Source organism: Mya arenaria, chromosome 4 (genome assembly GCF_026914265.1).
Source record: "Mya arenaria isolate MELC-2E11 chromosome 4, ASM2691426v1".
Classification (NCBI taxonomy): Eukaryota; Metazoa; Mollusca; class Bivalvia; order Myida; family Myidae; genus Mya; species Mya arenaria.
Window position 1 is genome coordinate 36,828,246 of NC_069125.1, and position 27,070 is coordinate 36,855,315.

The window sequence follows — 27,070 nt, forward strand, 5'->3', positions numbered from 1 at the left end:
CCCGCCAACTTCGGGCCCCAGCGGGGTTTTCGCAGAAAAACACGGGGTTTTTCACTATCCCGCGGGATTTTTCTCCCGTTTTTCAAAAGCTGGGGAAAAATCCCGCGGGGTTTCAATAATACACGATTCAAGTTATTTTAGCTCAAAACAACATCTTATATCAAAAGGAGCATTATGCTTCGACACCGGAAGTGAAATAACGCGAAACAAAAAAAACCCGCTTTTCAGTACGGGGTTTTTCTCCTGCGGGATAAAACTCCAAGATTTTACCGATAATGCAAAATCCGTAAAAACCCCACTTCTAAGCTAGTATATTATTGTTATGATGTTAATTATCACTTGTTTAAGGATTTTGAAATACTTGCTTTTTATTTAAAGAACAACAGAAATTTTATGAATGTTTTTTACGGGAGAAAAACCCAGCAAAACCTGTTTTGACTATTTATGATTTAAACGCGATTATTGCACTTCATTTAAAGCAAAAACAAATGTTACTACATATGTATCTTATATGTTTAATATAACAACCATGTTAGTTATGTAAATGATATTATTAAAGGTAATTTAACTAATTTCGAAACTTATGAAATAGTGTAATGTAACCTTCTTTTTTTTTTAAATCTTCCTTTTTTTAACCGTCTTTAAAAATACTGCAGGAATGAAAATTATACGTGACGTTAAAGAGTTGTAACGTTAAAAAGATAATATTGCTTAAAATTGTTTAATTATTGGTACTTGAATCTGACTTTAAACCGGTTTAACACAAACATACAATTACAATAATCAATACCAGGGTACATGTATCATGCTGGAAAATTACGAATGTGTCAGACGAATTATTTTGTTTTTCATAGAAGATAAACAAAATCATCGAGCTTTGCAGAACGATGAATCAGAATGACTGAATGACACTAAGTTTTCCAAAATGGATATATCCCTAACTTCCATGGTAAGTCATATATATTTTATTCTATTGCATTTTTGTGTGGCTTGTTGAATATGTATCAGCTAAGAACACAGGTAGATCTACTTGACACAAACAATTTTAATAAGAATATCTTAATACACTTATCCCATATATAAGGCGATTATTGATTATGTGACTTGCACCTGTGGCTTAGAAGTAGGACAACTCTTGGTTATGCACCAGTCAGTTGTAAACTGAGGGACTTTGACTTTCGGTCCAGCTAAGCCCGGGCAAAGGCCCATTTTCCCCAGCTATCCCCGGTATACACCCAGTCTCGGGTAATCACGGCCTCCCCAGTTCCGGAGAATAGAGGGGACTTTGACTTTCTGTCCAGCCAAGCCCGGGTAAAATCCCTGCCAAATGATCCCGTACCCCAAGGACCCTAGGTAAGGCCTCCGGTAATCACAGCCTTCCCAGGTCCGGAGAAAAGCGGGGACTTTGGCTTTCTGTCAAGCCAAGCCCAGGTAAAATCCTTGTCCTGCGGGGACAAACTGCCGATAAAATCCCTGCCAAATGATCCCGTACCCCAAGTAGTCCAAATAATTGTACGTTGACAGATTTTTTTATGATTTTTGATATGGCAAATCCTTAATGTACAAATTGTTTTGTAGCAAAAGTGGGTAGTTGTTCCGGGTTAAAGCATATTGCGTCCATTAAATATCATAAAAACAAGTAATATTACCAGATTATGTTATTTTATATTAGTTCCGTACACAAAAAATAAGTATCCAACGAATAATTATGAGTTTGACGGTCTATCTCGAAGCTTGTCGGATGTGGGCGACTTATTACGATTGTGTCGAGTTGTTCCGTTTGGCATAATTGTTGTCTGTGTCAGTTAACTTTCATTTTATTGGAAAGGTAAATGTGTTTTAATGCATTAAATGCTTGTTTTGTGCAAAATAACTTCTTTTACATGTATGGTAAATTATGAATATAAACCTTTATGATCAATTTCAACCATAAAATACTGCACTTAATACAATTTCAATATTTTTCAAACACCTCTGGTTTTTACACAAACCCGTTTAGACATTAGGGATTGGAAGAAACCCGTATAACACGTCTATTATTTTAGACTTGTACCCCAAGGACCCTAGGTAAGGCCTCTGGTATTCATGGCCTCCCCACCCTCCTAAAAAAACGGTGAGAAAAAACAACATTATTATTAAAAGTATTTATTCTTTTCATGAAAGTCTTTTGCCTGTAATTGCGCATTCAACATCCTAATGCAATATAAACTGTCATGATCTGCCCCCAGATTTCAGATTTATTAAGCTTCTTATGACACAGACAACAGTTTTGCCTATATATGATCTGCAGGTTGGCGCATGATTATTATATATTAATGGCATATTTAGCTGACTGCAGTGGTCAAAATTGACACCAGCCCAAATTTTATTTAGCAGGGCTTGATAAAAAATTTAATGCCAAGCATTATTGTTAGAAGTCGGGCTTGTACCTTCAAAAGTCTAATTGGATGACTGACTCAGTATGTGCATGTTTTGACATATTTTTGTTACTGTTTGGACTTTCTGGTTGCATAGTTGTGCTTGTTAGATTCTTCCTTCAGAAAAAATGTATCCATGGTGTGTGTTTTTCCATGTAAATGTCATTATAACTATAACTATAGTATATGTCACTGTTATATTGGTCTAAATAACTGTTTCAAAGATGTGATTACTTTCAATGTACCTGTCCTCAGAATTATTAATTTGTAAGTTGTATACATGAATGTAATGTCTGTTCGTGAATAGCTGTTCCCATGGGGTGTATCTCTTCATTGTACTAAATGTCCTTATAACTCTTACTATAGTATATGTCAGTGTAATGTTCGTCCTGGAATAACTGACCCCATGGCACGTGTCTTTGTAATGTACCATACATTTTAGAATGACTATTATGATTATTACTATATATTGAAAGTCAAATGTAATGTCCGTCCCTGAATAAATGTCACTATAGTGTCATTTTTTGTTATAAAGTACATTTTAGAATAACTATTTATACTATATTGTATGTAATTGTAATGCTTGTCCCTGAATAACTGTCCCCATGGTGAGATTCTTTGTAGGTACATTTGAGAATACCAATTTCTGGAGTGTGTGTCAATGTTATGTCCGTCCCTGAATAACTGTCACCATTGGGTGTGTCATTACAATGTACATGTCAGAATTACTATTACTATAGTATACTGTCATTTAGTCAATGTATGTTTGTCCCTGAATAACTGTCCCAATGGTTCAATTCTATGTAAAGTAAATGTCAGGATAATTATTAGTATATGGTTATTGTCAAGTGTGATGTCTGTCCATAAATAAGTCTCCTCATGGTGTGTGTCTTTGCAATGTTCATGTAAGAATAACTATAACTATAGTGTATGTCAATTAAGTCTAGTCAATGTAACATCTGTCCCTGAATGACTGTCCTCATGGCGCTTGTCTTAAAATGTTAGTATGTCAAAATAACTAGTACTTATAAAAGTGTATACATCAATGTAATGTCCGTCCCTGAATAACTGTCCCCATGGCATTTGTTGTTACAATGATAATGGCAGAATAACTATTCCTATAATGTATGTCAATGAAATGTCTATCCCTGAAATCCCTGTCCCCATGGTGTGTGTCTTTACAATTTTCATATCAGAATAACTATTTTTATAGTGTATGTCAATGTAATGTCCGTCCCTTATTAACTGTCCCCATGGGGTATGTCTTTGCATTGTTCATAAATTTCAGAATAACTATTTCTATATAGTGTATGTCAATTTAGTGTGACAGGCCCTGATTAACTTTCCCCATAGTGTGTGTCTTTGCAATGTTCATTTCAGAATTACTATTTCTATAGTGGTGTTAATGTAATGTCCGTCCCTGATTAAGTGTCCCCATGTAGGGATTCTATGTAAAGTACACATCAGGATAATTAATTACTGTATTGTATATCAGTGTTATGTCTGTCCCTAATTAAGTCACCCTAAGGGTGTCTGGTGTGTGTCTTTGCAATGTTCATGTCTGAAATACTATTAGTATATAGTGTATGTCAATGTAATGTCCGTCCCTTATTAACTCTCCCCATGGGGTATGTCTTTGCAATGTTCATAAATTTCAGAATAACTATTTCTATATAGTGTATGTCAATTTAGTGTGACAGGCCCTGATTAACTTTCCCCATAGTGTGTGTCTTTGCAATGTTCATTTCAGAATTACTATTTCTATAGTGGTGTTAATGTAATGTCCGTCCCTGATTAAGTGTCCCCATGTAGGGATTCTATGTAAAGTACACATCAGGATAATTAATTACTGTATTGTATATCAGTGTTATGTCTGTCCCTAATTAAGTCACCCTAAGGGTGTCTGGTGTGTGTCTTTGCAATGTTCATGTCTGAAATACTATTAGTATACGGTAGTGTATGTAAATGTAATGTCCGTCCCAGAGTAACTGTCACCATGTAGCGATTCTGTGTAAAGTACATGTCAGGATAACTAATTACTATATAATTGTATGCCAATGTTATATCCCTAAATAAGTCTCCCCATGGATGCACCAGTCAATTGTATCCACGCTCCCCCCCCCCCCACCCAGGTCCGGGGGTATACCGGGGATAGCCGGAGAAAAGGGCCATGTTTTTACTTTCCAGGTGGTCCCGCAGGGCCGCGTGACCGCGGTGGTTTTGTCATAGGGCCAAATTAAGCCAAGATTGGGCCTTATATAGAGTCTCTGGGGTGCGGGGGCATTTGGCCGGGGTTTAACCATCAGTTCGTCCCCGCAGGGCGGGGATTTTACCCGGGGTCGGCTGGACCGAAAGTCAAAGTCCCGGCTATTCCCCGGACATGGGGGGGCTGTGGTTACAATTGACTGGTGAATTATAATGTCAGTCCCTAAATAAGTCTTCCCATTGGCGTGACTGTCATGGTAATGTACATGTACCGGTAATTATTACTTTAGTATATTATTTTAAAACTAACAGTAGGATGTCAAAATGACTTAATTAATTACACCATGATAAATGATAATATATCATGAGTGGATGGTACTCTGAAATTGCAGAGCTTAATATTATTTTTTTTAGTTGAAACATTTTACTATTGTTAAAGTGACTGGTCAATAAACAGAATTTATGATGAAATGGGTTTCATTTTCCTACATGCCTTGGCGAAACAAAATAATCCGCCGAGTTCTCTCCATTCCTTGAAGCTGTCAAATAAGTTCACATTTGGATTATATAAATCTTAAATATATATGTCTAATGTCTACACTCATGCACAATATTTTGCTAAGAATTGGGCGCAAGTCCGCTAACGCGTTCACAGGGGGTACTTTGAATGACTGGGGAATAGCACAGTAGCGCCCCTAGTGTGCCTCCTTGTTTTCAGTTCCTACTGAAAGATTACTGTTGGTCAGCCTTAGAGTATTTGAGGTTGGCTGATGTAGTTTTTTCAACAGTCAGAGACTTCTGTTCAGGATTTCCACTCCTTTATTCTAAGAATAGTGTTCCTTTTAAATCAGCGATAACAAATAACGCAATTGCAATTGCAAATCCAGTATGATTTAAGTCTATTTCATGTATAGTTATATGAATTTTTCATATGTGGCAGGTCTATTTTAGAAGTCTTTTGTTTATAATTGTCTCTGTGGCTGCATTTATGCCACTCTGATCCTGTTGTTGTTGAGATAATGAAGATAAAATTCTCTATTAACAAAAAGTCCACAATTAGAAAATAATAGGAGAGAACATAATTAAACTTTTCCAAAAAAAAAATCTTAATCAAGATATGGAAAGGGCCCTTATAATAACCTGATTAAACTTAAAATTAAAAACAAAAAGTAAGACTTGTTAATTACTCTAAAATCTAGGTGTTAGATGACATTAAAGCTGCACTCTCACAGATACATATACCATTTTGACAACTTTTTTTGTTTGTCTTGGAAAGAGCAAATTTCTGCCTAGATATCTGCAAATAAATTTATGATTGCTGACAAAATCAGATCGTGGATTTTCACATTTTTCTGTTTGAAAAATTGATGTTTTTTAAGGAAAATGCATATTATATCATTTTTGGATTTTTTGTTAGTAGTTTTATTAATATAACTGGTTCCATGGATTTTTGCAAAAATTGGCTGGTTCCAAGCCAAACAATAAAAAGTTGTCAAAACGTTCAATCTGTGAGAGTGCAGCTTTAAGTGCACTGTACAAAGAAAGCTGGTAAAAATAATGAATAAACACTTAAAGCAAAATTATGTTTAAACTGGGACCAATAATATGTTATCTTACTCCCAGGTTTAAACAATTGCATATAATAACAATAATTATAGTTTTGTCTGGCTTTTCTTACACAAATAGAAACTATTTTTTTAATCAAACAAAAGACATTAAAACTGCATATCCAGAATATCCTTGAAATAATATCAAAATGCCAAAATAAAATGTACCAAAAAAAACAAAAAACATCTGAATTAAATAACAATTAGCCACTTTAGCAAAATGGAGAATTATACATTTAAGATATTCACATAAAATTCACCTCAATTTTTCCTTTCCATATGATTATATATATTTCTTATTTTTTTCCCTCTTTGCTATTAGCCTATAAATCAACATGACCATAAGCAATTATTTTAATCAATTCTGTGAAATGCTATGAAATTGAAGTTCAATTCTATATTGACAGTCATGTATCTCTTCCAATATTATAAGGATTTATATTTTAAGCATAATTAAGGAACATGTATTTTGATCAATTAAAGTGCATAACTGCAGATTATGTTTATTATCTTAAATAAATTATAAGCCTATTCATAATCATATTTATAGCACCATTTTCAGAATAATGATAAATGTCACATTAACCAGGCTTTCCCTGTATAAAACTGTCATTCATAAAGAACATTAAAAGGCAATTTTAACTCAGCCAATCAGATGTCAAAAACAGTGAAAGGGACAATGTCAAGTCCAGTGAAAGGGGCGGAGCTAAGATAAATACTGACATGAAATGTAGATGGATCTTACCAACTGAGGAACTATTTTGATTTTCCTCATTTGCTTGTAATAAAAATTAAACTTTTACATTGATACAAATTTATCAATATATTATTGAATATAAAAGTGAATTATAAAAGCAAAATAATGACACCAAACATGACACATCTTGCATAAAGATTAGCATTTTGATAAACTTCCTGGAATTGTTATAATCAAAATACCTTGCACCAATATATCAAATCCTACTCCCACACAATGCAATGTAATAAAGTAAAAATATATACAGTATGCAGCAAAACTGTCTTCAAATTAAATCCTTGATTAGGCGAAACAAATATTCTTAGTTTCTACTAACATCCCCCCAAAAAAGGGTAGATAGGTAGGCATTACTTTTTTTTGGACGACCATAATTCTTTAGCAAACTGACCTGTATCAGGGTATTATTTTAGGTCTCTGAAAAAACGCATTTTGATCAAAACGCCAAAAAAAAAATAGGAAGAAAAAAATAAATTCAGATGGGTGTAAACAAAGATTTGTATAGGCCTTATTATGTCCATGTTATCATATCAGTGATCAAAATAATCACAAGCCCACAAGCCCTGCAAATGTAAAGTTCTTTCTTGGCTGTCAGGGGCCCAGGGCCCACTTCAACTCTTGATTTATGGTAGGTTCTGTTGAAAGTGTTTGAAGCAAAATACTAGTTTAAAAATATTGGCTTTGAAGGTCTCCATAGTAACACTTCTAAACCTAACAAATGGAGTGAATTAGGGGGTTAATTGGGGGTAATAAAACACATCTTGATAGTGACAATTTAGGTTTTAATCTTTCAAGTGGTGGTTCAACTAAGGAGGGATATATATATATATATTCTGTAACATTCTAAACTTTAGCATAAAATGTTAACTTAAATTTAATAAGAAAAAATATAATTAAAATGTGAAACTTTTTTGTCATTTAAAACTTTAACTTGTCACAGCTTCACATTCTCTTATTTTTAAGGCCTTCGACATATTTGAGTGGGATCCTGAAACAACCCCTGACACAACAACTTAATTTACAAGAACAACCCTGCGTATAAGAACTACAATACTTCTGACAAAAACAAACAAAAGCAACTCCAGATTTATGAACAACTCTGATTACTAGAACATGAACACCAACCCCATCTTCAAGAACAACAACTTCAACCCCAGAACATCAACACTTCCTGCAGGGACAACTACAAAAACATCGGCTTCAAGAACAAATTCATCCTAAACACAAACATCAGCAACAACAGCTACCCGAATAAAACTACTTGAACTACAAGAACACCAGCAACACACTCTTTAAGAACACCAGCATCATCATCTTCTTCTAGACTTGCAAATGCAACAAACACCAATGGTATGTATATATGAATGCAAAGTTTTGACATACACATGTATAAGATATAGTTATTTGTCTTATTCCATAAATATGACCTACTCATTAGAACGTCATTGATTAAATTATGTAATTGAATAAAACTAAACAATCAATTTGCTATCATGGATTCTTTAAGTCAATGAGCATATGACTTTTTTTATTGTCTTTTTATTTTGTTAATGTCTCAAAAAACATTATTGAAGTATTCAACAATATATTTTGAATAGGCTTTTTTTATTGAAGATTATGTTCATGCAACATAACCTACTTTATTTGTGTGTAATGTAGCCATAAACTTAAAGGGACTAGACAGACACCAGGTTGGCAAGAACAGTATTTCTTCAAAATAAGCCTAGAACTGTCGATGTGATCATTTAGAAGGCTGATAATACTAAAGTGTTATTAGTACTGTTTTGATCCGGGAGGTTGTATTTAACTTGAGTGGATTTTTGCAGATTCGGATTTCACAAGGCACAAGCCTCCCGGATCAAAACGCCATACTAATAACCCTTTTATTATATGTACATTACTAATTTACTTGTTACATCACTTAAAAGCCACATGTTTTCATAATAAGTGTCATTTTAAAGGGTCTGTCTCACAGATGATGAAATAGCGAAAAAACAAATTGTCGAAAAAGGACATAAACTTGGCATCGATGTGTACAATGCATTGAAACGTACTAATTGAAGTACCACATAGTTTACAATTTATTTAAGTTATTAGCAGTTACTTAGTATTTTTCCATTAAAAAAGATTACTGGGTATGTGTTCAAGGTAGAATTCATTCAATCATGCGTGATTGGCTAGAAGGTGTTATCACGTGAAGTTGGACTTCAATTTTTGCGACGCGGGACCCGTTCTCCGATACAATCTTTTTTGTTTTTACATTTTGGTACTTTTTTTACAATTATGACATCAAAGCGTAACACATTCTATTAGATAATTGTCCTGAGATTCGTTACAGAAAAAACTTTTTTGTGCAAATCTGTGACACAGTCCCTTTAAGGACACATTATTTTGTTTTATGACATCATTTTAACATCACGCAATGACACTTGTAAAGTTGTTATGACGTGACGTCACAAGAGTTGAAAACGGCTGTAGTGCACTAGAGTGGAATACAGACTACTGTATTTTGCGATATGTATTACTTGTGGATAAATGATGGGTATATAATAAATAATTTTACATGATTAAAATAAACAGAGCAATCATTTGACTATCTCATTTGGGTTTAATTGTGTAAAAATAGTGAATTAAGTTTTCCAAGTTTATATTATATTCATTTATGAATACAGATAAATATACTGATGCTTTTTTTAAACTTACTGGGATATAATATGTGGTAAACACACCCCAGAAAGTTTCATATCGACAATATGTGCAAAAGCTGTGAAATTATGTGTCTTAAGCAATGTTATATAGCTATTAAAGTAAGATTAAAAGTTATACACTAGTATATCAATTGTATGTAAGTTTTTGACAGTTATCTATTTTTTTTGCAATTGTATCATCTGGTGTCTAGTCCCTTTAATAAACTCTGTTAAATTCATACATTATTGAAAAAAATGACAAGCAGCAATTGTCATCACTTGATTGTTATCCTTGCCTTGGGGTTAAGTTTTGCGTTCAGGTCAGTTACATGAAAACTATCAAAGTTGTCACTTTGAAACTTGGGGAACTTGTACATCTTATACCCTTTTTCACATTATACCCTAAAGATATTGAGTCTCACCTGTTTTTAGGGTAAAAAACGTGAATTTTGGTTGATTTTGAGAAATGGACACTAAGCTTCTTCATAGAAAATGAAAGGATTATGCCTTCAATATATCAAACTCATTTAGAAGGGAATGGGGAGGATGGGGGATATTTTAGTATTTGTGGACTATAGTCTAATTATTTTAAGTTTAATAAAATAATGTGCTTAGAAGGCGGCTTACAAGCAAACTATCAGAGCTATCACTTTTAAACATTGGAATATTCACTTTCAAATGTACAATATGAAATAAATTTACAATAAAAGGATATAATCAGACGAGCGTTCAGAACCCGCAGGTGGTGCTCTTGTCATATGCCAAATGTGCTGGTATAAACAAGTGCCATTTTTGTGTGAAATTAAAATTTTCCTTTCTAAAATTGCAGGCTAACTTCAATGGAGAGGACAGAGTAATGGCAAAAAGACGATCATTTTAAAGAGAGGAGGAAGAGGGATATGTAAAGAGTGTTCTGAGGCCAGGATATCAGCAGTGCGTTCAGTCAGGCGAGCGTTTACAAAACGCTCGCAAACGTTTTGTTTTGTATCTCTGTTGCAACACAGCGCATATACGTTAAGCGGGAAACCAAACAGCAAACGTTCGCCGCAAACATCTTTCATCTTTACTGAACGCGTTGCAGATTCACGATGGGGGAGGGAGGGGGGGGGGGCGGTGGAACAATTTTCGAGAATTATTGACATACATGTGTATAAATATATATATATCATGGTAGGAACTGTTTGCCTTGTCAACTGTGACTGAAATATTTAGTTCTTGTGTCAGCCTGTGCTTATCTCAAATATTTAATGACATTTTTTTGGTTTGTTTGATAGACATGATAATTATATAACTATTAAATATAAATGGCAACAATTATAGATAAAACATTGTAACTCAGGTTAACTTTATAATAGATAATTAATTGTTTATATGCAATATATATTAAAGGATGCATATTTCTTTTATTCTTGAATCTATTTTTTGTGTGTTTTTTTTTCATATATCGAAAATATTTTTCATGAATGTGGGTTTTTAATTCTATGTCAGTCTCAGAAGAATTAAACAACTTGTGTTGAATTTATTTGCTAGACTGAAACTAAGCTGTTAATATTGGTCAGACTAATTGAATCAGAGAATAATATGTACAGCTAATCGGATTACTGACCAATAGAGTGAATTTAGTCAATGATGTATGACCCTAAGATTAAGATTGACTTAAAGCTGCACTCTCACAGATTGAAGTGAACTTCTTTATTTTTTGGCTTGGAAAGAGCCAATTTATGCGAAAATGCATGAACAATAGTGTCATAAGACTGCATAGTTTACTTTCTTATTTAAGTTCAAGAAGTGATGTTGAATGCCATTACATTAATTTTCGAACAGAAATCTACAAATCTGCGATCTGATCTTTTGTCAGCAGTCTGATTTGCAAAAAAGAATGTAGAAATTTGCTCATTTAAGACAAAAAAATAGAACAGCTGTCAAAACCGTAAATCTGTGAGTGTGCAGCTTATTTGCATATTTTGAACTTATGTTTCTTCATTCGTTTTTTTCATTTTTAAAGTTATTATTAATTTAGATCTTAGAATATTGTTTTTATATTGATTTATAAATATATAACAGTATTATACTAATATCAAAGTAAATTTGTACTGGCCAATTTTAAATGGACAGTTAAAGCTGTACACTCACAGATATACAATTTTTACAACTCTTATATTTTTGTCTTGGAAAAAGCACATTTTTGCGTAAATATCTGTAAACCAGTGATAAAAGATTGCTGCCAAAATATCAAATTGCGGACTTTCATATTTATGTTTGAAAATTAATGTTTTGTTGCATAAGACATCAATTTTTGAACTGAAATATGAAGATCTACAATCTAATTTTTCAGCAGTCTTATTTAACTGTTTTCTATGGATTTTCGAAAACTATGGCTCCAAGACAAAAAATAAAAAATTTGTCAAACGTTCAATTTGTGAGAGTGCAGCTTTAATAAATGGTTAAATGTTGTTGTTTTTTAATTCTGATTTTTATAATAAGTTGATGATCGCCATGTATCATTGATAAAACATGTAAAAAAAAATCTTGTTTATTTTCCAACGCTGTTTTGCATTTAAATTTGCTGACATAATGCTCTCCAAAAACTTCTGATATGTGGTTTTAAAATGTGTGTTCATCCTTTATTCAGCTAGTGGATGGAATTCATTAAACTACTGTATTCAGTACACCATGCAGCTCTTCCAATTGTTTGAATGCAATTATTTCACAGAATCTGATAATAGAGGGACCGGACTCAAGATTCTACATTGCAAGAAAAAGTGAAAATTGTCAAAATTTATCATCAAACTGTTATGTTTCAACAGTGTACAGTGCACTGAATCTTACTTATGTAATCATATAAGTCGAAATTAACTCACTTTGTCTACCATGTAAATCGAAGTAAATTTAGAAATAGCAATCATGTATTTATCTGTATATATGTTTATGTGACCTTTACATGCTTAAAGTAGATATGATAATACTAATAAACGGGAAAATCATTATGGGCTATTTTTTAAAGATTACTTGTCTCAGAGAGAGAGACAGTGATGAAATCTTTTAAACACATTAAATGATGTAATATCAGTCTCATAATAATTGGTATTGATTCGGCTAGGCTTGTTTTGAGGTAATATTGAATATCTTGTTTTTGGATCATCTGGTGTCCAAGTCCCTTTAATGTATGTCTGGGTGGGAATCAGCCACCGGGGTCAGCCACCGGGGCTGAGTAGGCGACAATGCTAGTGCATTGTCTATCATGGGTTTAATCCCCATATTGAACAGTCCCTTATCCATACTGTTTTACCAACCCTTTAACATTCAGTATAAAACATTGTGGACACAGGGTATAGATTACAAAAGTATTACATTAGTATTAAATGGGTTTTGTCACTTGTGTGTGTGTCTATGGGGGAAAGATCTTTGTTAAGCAAAAAAAAAATGTAGTCATTAATGGTATTTTTCCTAGACAATAAAATAATTATAGATAATTATTAAAGCTGCACTCTCACACATTGAACGTTTTGACAACTTCTTTAATTTTTGTCATGGAACCTGAAAGTGCATTCAAGACTGCTGACAAAAAAATAGTCACAGATTTTTTCTTTTTAAGTTAAAATTTTATGTTTCATGCATTTTTCTTGAACCGTAAGAAACGGTTTATAGAGATAAAAGATAAGTTTTCTGACTGAAATTTAAAAATCTGCTATCATATATTTTGACAGCAGTCTTTAACCACTGGTTTCAAGATACCAATAATGGGTAATTCGAAGACAAAAAATAAAAAATCTGTTAAAACGGCAAAACTGTGAGAGTGCAGCTTTAAAATGTTAAGTGGCAGTGAAGGGGAGTGGGGTTTGGGGTTAGTTATCCATTATTTAAACGAAATTATATATCACTTGGTAGTTCTTAAATGAAATTTTAAAGTCTTAAATGAAAGTGATCATGTAGACAATAAATAAACTGGAAGATCACTGATGGCTATAACGGCTGTTTATCGACGATGCCGACGGTTACAAACAACTAATTATTAAAATCTGATTGTTTTTTTTTATTAAAAACACATGTTAACTTAATATTATTGACTCAATATAAATATGTAAAACAACTTCACTTCCTTAACAACATCCAACCGCTGGAAATTGAAATGGCTTTTGTCGGTGTGTTTTTTTTTTCGTTAAATAGCATTCCTGATTTTTGCTGGGTTTTTCTCCCGTAAAATATGCATTAAATTAATAGATTTCTCAAATGAAAGAAATGACTCTAGAATAGTCATTCAAATTAGTATTTACATTAAAGTAATGTATAAAATCTCAAAAACATAAAGCTTGAATTGATTTCTTTTTTTGCTAAAATGTAGGAATTTTATCCCGCAGGAGAAAAACCCCGTACTAAAAAGCGGGGTTTTTTTGTTTCGCGTTATTTCACTTCCGGTGTCGAAGCATAATGTTTCTTTTGATATAAGATGTTGTTTTGAGCTAAAATAATTTGAATCGTGTATTATTGAAACCCCGCGGGATTTTTCCCCAGCTCTTGAAAAACGGGAGAAAAATCCCGCGGGAGTGTGAAAAACCCCGTGTTTTTATGCAAAAACCCCGCTGGGGCCCGAAGTTGGTGGGTCAATTAGACAAATTTCCAAAAACATTTCGCAAACAAAAAACACCAAAATCACACCTTAATGAAGCCTTCTAACTAAATTATAGGTCAGTATTCGATTACAGCGTATTTAAAGGGTACTTGAGTTTGCGAAATCTAGGATTTGCAAACACAAATTGGAGGTCGTTTTTAGTTACTATGTCAAGGTCAATCGCACATTTCACGCTTTGTTATCCCATAATTCATTGCACTCTAAGAACTGGGATGCTTTAATCCAAAATATGCTTTGACAGAATTTCTCATCAGACATGTATATATGTAAATAGTTGAACTGTTTATCTCCAACAAGAACAAATATTTCGAAGAAAATCACAAAGAAAATGTGAATCTCGAAATTATAAACACATGTAATTTGCATCCTATAGATGTTCTTAATTGTAGACGGAAGCCAATATTTGTTTTTACATTTTACACGATTGAAGTGAAGTGCAGCTAAAAGCTGCACGATGAATATTAGTCAACAAAACAACGATTATCGTTGTAAATGAATGAGAGACAAATTGTAAATTTATATGTACCTCTTTGTCAGACTTCAAATGCGTTTTTAGTTCACCTTAATATAAGGAATGCATTTTATTTTGAGATTTACAATGTTCAACGAAATTCAATTTTGCTAGCATATATAAAAAGGTAAGAATCAATGTTGTCCTTAACCATTGATGCTCCCTCCAGGATACGATTGCATTTGGGGGAATTACACATATTCAAAATGTCACTTCCATATAACATCCAGTTTTTAGATTGAATTTAGCTGCATCGGTATATGTTTGGAATTTCGAGAAATATATTTAGCGCTAGTCGAACTGTATTGTCAGAATATCGGCGATGAACGAGTAAGTGCAATATTGTAATGATAATTGGGTAAAATATTTTTATTACATGTATGTTTAATTTATTATTCTACTATGAATATCATCAATGCTAAAAGATGCTGATAATCATCACAATCATGTGCAACATCATGCTGAAAAATAAAACACAATATTTATTTATCTATATCTTGATTCAACAGCGATTTGTCATTACATAGTATTCATTTTAAGTTGAAAACATTTGTACATGTGAATTGCAAGTATTCAATGAGAGTAACAAATCTTTTTTCATAAAGATCAGTCTTGATGTCAAGATCGAACTTGGCGTATTAATAAAGAGGGCGTAAATGGGTTTTATAAATTTACGTAAATCCGTTCCTCGTTTCCACCAAAGATTAATGAAACACTTTCACTTAAATGGTTTGTTTCCTGCAGACATCGATCATTTATTTCATGATTTGGTTAATTTAAATCAAATTGTTGCTGAGTATTTACAACCCGTATCACTCTTCAGTCAAAATTAAACATAATATCTGTTCTTAAACAAAGTTTGTTATTTATTGCATCTAAATTGCGTTTAATATATTTTATATTGCTATATTATCTGGTTTATGTTCATGCTATCGCTAATCATTCATCTGACAAATATCGCTGGATATTTAGAGTTGGCGAATTGGAAGAGTTATCGATGAATAATAATATAATTATATGAGACCCGCGTGTAACGATGTGACATGCTGCCTTCTTGGTTAAATACATGGCAGTAAGAATCCTCAGCTTTTACTTGAAATTTTATACTATTGTAATGGCAAAACGTTTAGTTTTCATATTATTTGTGTATTCACATTATGCGGAGCTCATTCCTGACTTGTTTGGATTATATTCCAATGGGATTCCTATGCATGCAACAGTATCACTTTTATAAAAAATTCTCTGCTGATGTTTCTTTAACGATATTTCATCATCTTTCTAATTCAGCTAGCACTGCCATTACTTCGAAACTATCCAAATTCATCATCGTATCTAATCCTTATTCATCATATCACGTGCAAACAAATTGACCCGATTATATAGTGCCTCGTTAAGTCATCTTATAACGTGACTTTTATATATATTAACGTTCATTTGGTATCGTGTAACTGTATATGGACTTCTGCTGACTGTCAGAAGGTTAATTTTCAAAGCATTTTATATACGTAAAATATTTCTGTGAGAATCCACAAGAAATTTCATAACCTTATCACTCTTCAGTCGATCTTTTTAAAATGCATGCTTTCGCTAGTCATTTATCGACTAGAAGAATATATAGGTTTTGATGAGTAAAAATACAAAAGGATTAGGAGCTTGACTTGAATACTAATAAGTTTATTATCAAAATGTTTTATATTGATTATAAAAAAACACTTTGATTATTCATATACAGGGGTCATTCCAGACCTAAATTGTCATCTATACTTAGGCTCCAATTCATCTTCATATAATATATCTATGACATTCCTATGCAAGCAACAGTATCACATGTATTACCATTGTTTTCTCTTAATAAATATATCTACATCTTTCTGCCAGTACTTGAACAAAGCTAACTGTGCAAATCCAGCATTGTGTGTTATATCAATTCCATTATTCTAGGAGCAATAAAGACAGAGATTGCATAAGACTGGAAAATTGAGCTAACCTTTGCAAATTTTTAGCGGTAACACATGTAACAAATTGTTTTAATCGCCGCTCATTGCATCAATATTAATTGAAAAGCCAAAGCGTGCATATGATATTCTAGACAAAGATCAACTATTGTATTGTATAATACATCAAAACCATTGAACCGAATGCAACAAAATTAATCTGATCAGTTTGATATTATACCATGTGTACCCTGTTTCATGAATAAGATATTTGTATTAGGCATGATGCAACAGCGTTATACATTGATTTTTACAGTGGATTTTTATTTTTGGATTTTTATTACAATTGTAAAATTTGTAGAAGCAAATCACATATATACCATTAGTATCCTGCTCTGTGCCACAGTGATAATGCCGTGAGGACTCGGAAATACTACTAATCTGTTTCAGCGTATTTACTACAACATTGACAACGCGCTATTCTTTACATTTGACTTGTGAATCGTGTGGCAACACATCTTCAAGGTTATCCTCTTGTCAAAAGAGATGTGAAACCTTGTTACCACTTTAAATGAACCATTTCCTTTTCTCAGGCACGATGATGGCAAATTGTAAAACTTGGAGATATTCATGAGAACTTGATGATAATTGGCGTTCTTTGAATGTAATGACTTGCAATGCAAAGCTAATATTTTTTGTTTTTATTCTTCACGTTTGAAGTCAAGTGCAGCTGCAGTCTACACACTTGAATTTTGTTCAAAAAACAACGATCGTTCATTGGGAGCCAGCACATGTGTAAACCCTAACGGCATCCTTCAATTTTATGTTTTTAAACAATTTCCTACCTCTTAACTCCCGTGTAATGACGTATACCTTCGCTCTTCGTTCTTTTATTTGGTTGTTGTTGCGAATGTTATAAACATTCTCTGTTTGCTTTGATCGTGCATTGGGCACATACAAACAAGTTTTTAACTTCTATTTTACATGTGGCATTGTTTTTCAATATTCAACCATACACGTATTACTAATCTTCTTTGTTTTGGGTTTTAATTTTGCCACCCAACTTTGACTCACAGTATAATTTGTATATATCATATGTTTTCTTTAAAACATTAATATTTGTTTTATTGTCTTTTATTTAATACGTTTGCCTTTCTGTTAATAAAAGGTCATTCAGTGCATAATAAAGGCTATATTCCAATCTTGAGATCTGAACATTATATTCATTCCACACATATTTTAGTCAAACGCTTCTATTCGTAAAACATACCGAGTAAAATTGTATTAAGGATTGAGAAAAGTAATGAAAATGTACCGAAACAGCTTTATAATTAAGATCCCAAAACAAAACGCATTTGTCTTCAAACTTAACGATGTTGCTAGTATATCGCTCGTCTAATTAGAACTAGACAAAATGCAGAGAATAGTGACACGTAGGTTAATCCAGTGTAATTGAGGCCTCAAGGGTTCATCTTAACTTCTTCGGTGTAGAATACATGTTTCATTTTGCACTTCCTGCAAACGTTCCATTGTTTGACATACGTTTTCTATGGTAACGATGGTTTAATGGTATTAAACAATTGTCTTTTGATAGTTGGTATCTGTTAAGCTCTCAATCTTGATCACTGTAATGTGGGTCGCTGATAATTAGCGGCTTATGTTTCCAATGAACTATGTAACTAATAATAAGGTAAGTTATTACAATGCAATGGTTAGAAACCGATTTTTAAACATGTTTATGTTATCACTACAAAATGTACACTGATCGTACATCTTGATGTTTCTTTTTCAATTAGAGTAACTGCAATTTAAGAAAGCTTTAAGAATGTTGTTTCGTGTAAATGCATGAGTTTTATAATTTTCCAAGGACACTCAAATGTCAATGGTATATTGAAAATTATTATGAACTCAAAACAAATAATTATTGAAAAAAATCGTGTATTTTTTTCCAAAAATTGTTGTTTTTCTTCCCTTTATCAATTAGAATGTTTTCCTGCCTACAAAGAATGACATCTTAGTGCTTTACTTTGATGATTTTGTAATTGGTTCTCTGATGTTTGCATGACTAAAGTATTGCTGCCCATACACTAACATAATCGGCATCGGCACCTACCACTTGGTGTTAATGTACTGTTATTTTTTGTCTTCTCTTTGTATATTAATTTTGCATTAAAATGGCGTTTATTCCAAAGTATATCCACATCACTCAGACCAAAAGGTGCTACTATAATCTTCACCGACAAACAATAAGCAAGCGTTTTCAAATCTATCTTCAATCTTTCAGTAAAGCTCATACAAATATAGATGGACACTAATAGAACAAACGGAAAAAATGTAGGGATTCGATTAAGCCTCAAGTGTGAGGAGATTGTCATGCGCACGGTAACGAAAAGATTGGGCTGCTTAAGGTGTTGTGTTAGGGAGGCTGACAACGAACATTTATGAGAGCACAGGGTATTGAAACTATTTTGTTATGTTTGTTTATATAAATTAATTGAAATAGTCGTGTCGTGTCCTCTGTCATGGTTTGGAAGAAGTCACTATCCATCTGTCTTGTTTTCTGGAGCTCTTCTTGAGAGAAAGAAACAGACATGTTCTTTTATGATTTTGATAAAAATGAACTTTCAGAAACAAATGCATGTGTCCATATTACGCAAAATCGTGAACCTTAACATCATCACGCGAACGTATGTAGTTTCATAATTCCTAATCCCCTAAATATAAAGAGTTCATGTCATAGAAAATGTAACGCCATACGTTTCACTTCTTATTTGCTAAGAATACGGTGCCCTCTTAAAGTAATGGAAGTTTTCATAAGAAACGCGTGTTATGTCTCCACAGACACTAAATATGAATTGTGAATCTCCGAAATACTTAAACAAACGCGGATATAATGTGCGTTCTATTGTTGTTCTTAATGGTAGGGGATAGCAAATATTTGTTTTTGAATTATTCACGATTGAAGTTAAGTGCAGTTAAAAGCTCACTAGGAAATTTTCCATCCAAAGAACGATGATTATTATAAATAAATAAGAGACAAATATAATTTTTTAGAAATATCTCATCTTCAAACTCCAAAAATAAAGAAATTCAAGTTTGCTAGCACATGTCAATATGATATATCGACTAGTTTTATTTAACATAGGTTTTAGTTGCATCGGAACTAAAAATTCGAAATTACCAGAAATATATCTGGCGCCAATCGAACTGTTATGTCAGAAAAGTGGCGTTGAAAGAGTTGCTATTTCATTCTAGTATGAATCTTAAACCATTACAAAAATTTGGCTCAGAATATCATTTTGCAGCCTTATGCTGAAAAATAAAACAGAATATTTATCGAACTAGATCTTATAGCGAATTATACAAATAGTATGTATTTACACATATGTACATCTTAATTGAAAGTGATCAGTGGCAATTGCGAACCTTTAGTCGAAAAGATCCATTATGATGACAAGATTGGACTTATTTATGAAAAGAGGGCGTAAATGGGTTTTATAAATCTACGAAATTCCGTTTTTCATTTCCACGAAACAAATATGAAACACTTTCACTTGAATAGTTTATGTTATGCAGACTTCAATCATTTCTATCATGATTTGGTTAAGTTGTCTAAATTGGTTAATGAGTATTTAAAACCGTATCACCCTTCAATCAAAATAAAACGTAGTATCGGTCGTAAGCAGAGTTTGTTATTTATTGGATTTTAATTTGCGTTGAATATATTTTGCTCCTTTATCTGGTTTATAATCATCGATCTGGCAAATATCGCAAGATAGTAAGAGTTGGCACAGTGGAAGAGTTATCGATGCATACCGATATAGTTATAGAAGTTAATAAACCGCGTGCAAAGATGGGATATGATGCCTGCAAAGTTAAATACATGGCAAAACCGTTCAAGAATCCTCAGCCTTTACTTGAATATTATACGATTTAATGGAAAACCGTTTGTTTTTATATGAATATGTATTCAAATTAAGCGGAGCTCATTCGTGACTGCTTTGGATTATATTTCGTTGGGATTCATATGCATGCAACAGTATCACATTTATAACCATAGTGCTTTCTGCTTGTGTTTCTAGATCTTTCTAACTCGACTAGCACAGTCAATACTTCGAAAACACTAACTATTCAAAGTCATTATCGTATTTAACCTTAATTTATCCGATCACACTTGTATATTTGACCCAATTTTATGGTGCCTTTTAAGTCAGCTTTTCGCGGGACTTTTAAAAGCATGCAAGATACGTATTCTCAATCTTTCAGGATTCATCATTTTCTCAAAGTCTAATCACCCTTCAGTCATATTAAACATAATTGTTATACTACCAATATCTTTGGTTTTGCTCATTCATGCTGTGTTTTTTTTTTAGTTCATGCTATCGCTAATCATTTATCTTTCAAATACCGTACCTTGTGTTGACAGAATGGAAGAGTTATCGATGAGTACCGATACAAATAGTCTAAGAACCATTGCAAACCGAGCGGACTTATATGCTCATAAGTTAATTATCGGAATGTTTTATCATACATATGCATGGGAAGCTAGTTCCTTACCAAAACTGCAATCTATACTTAGGCTCCCACTTTCTTCATGTATATCGATGGCATTACTATGCAAGCAACAGTAAGACATTTATAACCATTGTTTTCTGTTTATTTATAGTCTGAGATCTTTCTGTCAGTACTTGAAAAAGCTTACTGCACAAGTTCAGCATAAAGTTTCATGTCAATTCCTTTACTCCGGGAGGAATAAAGACAAGAGATTGCAATTGGAAAATTTAGCCAATTATAAGCAGTAGCATATGTAACAAAATGTATTATTCGTCCTTTCATTGCATCATCATTGATTTACATGCCAAAGATTGCATTTGATATACTTGACAAAGATTAGATAATTCATTTGTATGAGACATCGTTAAACCATATTAGTGGACTTTTTTCAAAATTTAATGACGCAAGTTACATGTAGAACGACAGTTCCCCACTCTGTGCGCCACATTGATTATGCCGTTACGACTCGGAATTACTCAAAACAGTTAAGCATATTTACAACATTTACAGCGCGGTATTCTTAACATATGACTAATGATTTGTATGGCAATGCATCTTCAAAGTTATGCTATTCTGAATAAAGATATGAAATTTGTTACCCCTTTAATGAACCATTTGCTTTTTCTCATGCATGAAAATCGATTATGCAAATAAAAGAGGCAGCCTTCAATTTCTAGTTTAAGTATCAGAATCTTAGCAAATAGTAAAATCTCAGAAGTTTTCGCTCGATGACTTGCAATGCAAAGCTTATATGTTTGTTTTTAGTCTTCGTTACTGTAGTCAAGTGCAGCTGCAGTCCATACATTTGAGTTGTTTTCAGAAACCAACGAATGTTTATAACAGAGAGAGCCGGCACATGTGTATATCCTTCAATAGTTTGTTTTAAACGATTTCCTTTCCGCCCAACTCATCCCATGTAACGTTTAATTACGCTCTTGTTCTTTTATTTAGTTGGTTTTGCGGATGTCATGAACATGCCTTGTTTGCTTTTATCGCGTGCATTGGACACATACATACTTGCTCATGATTTCTATCTTGCATGTGTCATTGTTATTTAATATTTAACCATACACGTAATACGTATCTTCTTTGTTGTGGGTTCGATTTCACCACAGTGACTCAAGTTTGACTCTGAGTAATATTTGTAAGTATCATATTATTCATGGAAAAAGTAATATATGTTTAATCGCCATTTGTTCAATTGGTTTTTCTGTTGTGTTTTAAAAAAAGGTCATTGAGGGAGGGTTAATGATTATATTCCAATTTTGATATCTGAATAATATATTCATTCTAGACACATTTTAGTCAAACGCTTCTGTTCGTAAAACATACTGTCAGGAGTAAAACATTTTTCATGGTTGAAGAAAATCATGAAAATATTCCGAAACAACTTCATATCAAATCAACGTCCGAAAACAAAACGCCTCTGTCTTCCAACAATGTTCCTGGTGTATCGCTAGCCTAATTAGAACCACACAAAATGCAGAGAAAGTGACACGTGACAGGTAAATCAAGCGTAATGGAGGCCTCAAGGGTTCCTCTTAACCTCTTCGGTGTATGATTAATGTTTTATTTTGCACTACCTGTGAATGTTCTATTATTTGATTTATGTTTTCTTTGGTAACGTTGTGTTAATGATGTTTTAATGTTTATAACATTTTGTCTTGTGATATTTTGTTTATCTGTTAAGCTTTAAGCCTTGATTACCTTAATATGGGTCGCCGCTGGTTCGTGTTCGTAGTTTCCATTGTATTGCATAATTTATAATATTAATAAGAATTACTTAATATAGAATTTTTATTCCGATAACGCTGATGTACATATATGAACTATTCTATTTTAACGAATCTGATGTCATTATGCAAGATTTATTATCACTACTTAGGTTGAACACTTTCGAATTTACCCACTCATGGAGTACAGTAATAGATTCACATGCTGTGCCACGACCAACACATAGCATACCATCCGTCAAGGAACGTGTAATAAATAGAGTTACTTTATATCCATTATAGTAACTGAAATAAATAAAAGCTTTAAGAATTCTGTCTAATTTTAAATGCATGTTTTCGATAATTATTTAAGCACATTGACACTCCAATAATACAATGGAAGTCAGACAGATTAACGAGGTAATGTACTCAACAAAAGTTTGTGCCAAAATGTTAATTTCATCTCTAAATCGCTTGGAAACTATTCCTGTATATAACAACAATTGGCATTAAGCTTAACCGTTTTGAGCTCCTCGAATGTTGTCATATCTTAGTATTGCTTCTACTACATCAGTGTTTTCCTTCCGGTAGAAAAAGACATTCGCTGTATTTTTATCGTCTTGATCACCATTAACTGTGAGAAACACATTCATGTTTCCACCTTTAAATTGAACCCGCGAACTCATCAATCATTGCGGCAATAATAATACTTAACCTCTACAATATCAAGATGTAATGTCATAGAAAATGTTACGCAAAATATAAAACATCAACTACAAATGATATCCTTTTCTAGATTGTACATGTGTTTTCTGTTTGTCTTTATGTGTTTGTGTATACGCTGATGAATAAAATATGTTTAAACTAAATCATGTCCCGTCTCAACTGCAATATATCAAACTCTACTGTCGAGACTTTTCAAAGAAGGAAACTATTGTCAACAGTATATAGTGTTTATTCTGTGATTCTTACTTGATTCTCAGTGTCCAATGTTCTTATATACAAAATTAATACGATCAGATGTATATTTTTAAATATATACAGTTACTATATTTCCGCAATGCATATAGCGCGGGATATGGCGTTACCTTGTCAGTTTCTGGTATTCGGCTCATCTTCAGCACAGATAAAAGACGTTTTTGTTATTTTCAAACGGATAAAAACATATGGTTAAAGTAGTCGGACACTCGTTATCATATTATACACAATTGTAGTTTACTCTTTAAAAGGATCACTTAGTCAAATATTTCTTGAACCAGTTGGACACAATTGTAAGTTAAATGACTACTCCTGACTGATCCTATGTATATAACATTGGCAATGTACTATACTGATGCAAGTATTGGTCTTCAGCACTTTCCACTCTCAATGCGCAACACTTAATAAAGATCATAAAGATATTTTTACTCTTAGACAGGAAAATAATATCTAACATTAACGTGCTCTGTTTGAATTGGAGTTGCTTCATTATATTGTTTACTTCTTACATACGAGGATATTTTGGGGCAGAATCAAATCGCGCTTCTTTTGGTTTCGATAATTATTTTATGTTATATTAATTATTTTCTAACAGTTCTATAAAAATGGAAACGGTTGTTATCGAACGTTAACCGTTGTCGGATCGAAGTTTGACACTTGTTCAATGGCATCGTCAATCGTGCAATGATGACGATACTTTTCACTTCTTGTTAGTTTAGAATACAGTGCCCTCTAAAAGATATTCGAAGTTATTATGAGAAATGCGTTTTAACAGAATGTCTTCTCAGAGAAATATATCTGTAAATAGTTGAACCGTTTATTTCTCACTTTACCAAATATTTCTAACAAAACACTTAAGAAACTGTGTATCCCAGAAGTATTAATAGAAACGCGAAGATAATTTGCGTTCTATGAATGTTCTTAATTTAAGAGGATAGCCAAATATTTGTTTTTACGTTGTTCACGAATGAAGGTGAGTGCAGCTAAAAGCTCCAACAAAACAACGATTAGCATTGTCAATAAATGAAAGACAAATGGAATCATTATAAATACTTCATAGTTAGACTGCAAATGTGTTTCCGTTCATCTTATAATGAATGTTTTTAGCTCGACTATTCGAAGAATTAGGAGAGCTATACTACTCTCCCTGGCGTCGGCGTCGGCGGTGGCGTCGGCGTCGGCGTTGGCGTCACACCTTGGTTAAGGTTTTGCATTTAAGCACCTTTAAGTCATTATCTCAGTAAATACATCAGTTATTGCATTGAAACTTTAGATATGTATTCCCAACTATCTTTCATACTAAATTAATGAAGTTAGATAACAATTATTTGAACATAATGCAAATAATAGGCCTTTATTATTCGACTTAGAAATTCTGGTTAAGGTTTTGCGTGTAAGCACACATAGGTTAATATCTCAGCAACTACTTGAGGTATTGCATTGATACTTGATACAATGGTACTCAACCATCCAACCTACTAAATTAACCAAGTTAGATAACTCTAGTTTGCATTTAATGATAGTAATTGCCCTTTATTATTTGACTTAGAAATTCTGGTTAAGGTTTTGCATGTAAGCACACATAGGTTAATATCTCAGCAACTACTTGAGGTATTGCATTGAGACTTAATACAATGGTAGTCAACCATCCAACCTACTTAATTAACCAAGTTAGATAACTCTAGTTTGCATTTAATAAAAATAATTGCCCTTTATTATTCGACTTAGAAATTCTGGTTAAGGTTTTGCAGGTAATCACATTTAAGTCAATATCTCAGCAAATATATCATGTATTGCATTGAAACATTAGATATGTATTCCCAGATAACACTTTTTTGAATATAATGCAAATTATGGGCCTTTATTATTTGACTTAGACATTCTGGTTAAGGTTTTGCATGTAAGCACACATAGGTTAATAGGTCAATTACTTGATGGATTGCATTGAGACTTTATACAATGGTACTCAACCATCCAATCTACTTAAATAACCAAGTAAAATAACTCCAGTTTGCATTAAATTAAAATAATGGCCCCTTTTTTATTCGACATAGAAATTCTGGTTAAGGTTTTGCATGTAACCACTTTTAAGTCAATACCTCAGCGAATTCATCTGTATTGCATTGAAACTTTACACACAGGCTCCCATCTATTAAACCTTTTTATTTAATCAAGTAAGATAACTCTATCTTTTATAATATATAATTTTTGCCCCTTTATTATGCGACTTAGAAATTCTGGTTAAGGTCTTACATGTTAGCACACATAGGATATCATAATATCTCAGCAACTATTTCATGTATTGCATTGAGACTTTATACAATGGTATTCAACCACCCAACCTAATTGAAAAATCAAGTTAGATAACTGTGTTTTGCAAATAATGGCCCTTTATTATTAGACTTAGAAATTCTCGTTAAAATTTTGCATGGATCCACATTTATGTTAATATCTCAGCACACCATGTATTGCATTGAAATCTAATCTAACAGTGATCCTACATGTTTCGCCTAAACGTTTCAATCCTTACATTGAAAAGCGGCGGAATAGTCGAGCACGCTGTCTCTGTAACAGCTCTTGTTTATTTTGAACCCGTGCTTCCTGGTATACAATGGTGAAACAAAACATTAAATGACCAAGATCGTTATAATCAAAGATGTTATATTTCTGATATTGCGACCTTTAACTGTTTTCTTGACAATGTGTTTTTTCCCGAACTGTTTAGATGTAGATGTTTGGTGTTTAATGTCAGAATATTACGTTAATATCGAAATACTTATTGCAACAAAATGTTTAGATGAAGTACAAAGCCATTAGATTGCGATTTTTTAATGTTTGGTAACACATGTCCAGTTGATAAATTTCATAAAACAAAATCAGTGTAGAGTTTTAATCAGTTGTATGCCTATATGTTATTCGTCATACGAAAAATAAAGAAATATAAGTTTGCTAGCATATGTGATGGTTAGAATCAATGTTATCCATGTCCAAAAGGATACATTTTCTTCGGGAGAACATCACATGCTCATAACTAATACGATTTGGTAACACGTTTTTGTTTTACCTAGATTTTAGTTGCAT

The 27,070-nt window shown here is 32.9% G+C and overlaps 1 protein-coding gene and 1 long non-coding RNA gene across 2 annotated transcripts in view; one reads left to right on the forward strand and one right to left on the reverse strand.

Moving 5' to 3' along the window:
* LOC128231757 (glutamate receptor ionotropic, NMDA 2B-like) overlaps positions 1-27,070 on the reverse strand; it is a 220,720-nt gene that overhangs the window by 159,369 nt on the left and 34,281 nt on the right. The gene's annotated exons all lie outside the window — the stretch shown is intronic.
* On the forward strand, positions 617-12,657 carry LOC128231758 (uncharacterized). Its single transcript, XR_008260431.1, has 3 exons — positions 617-949; positions 7,947-8,333; positions 10,500-12,657. It is a non-coding gene; the product is annotated as an uncharacterized LOC128231758 (long non-coding RNA).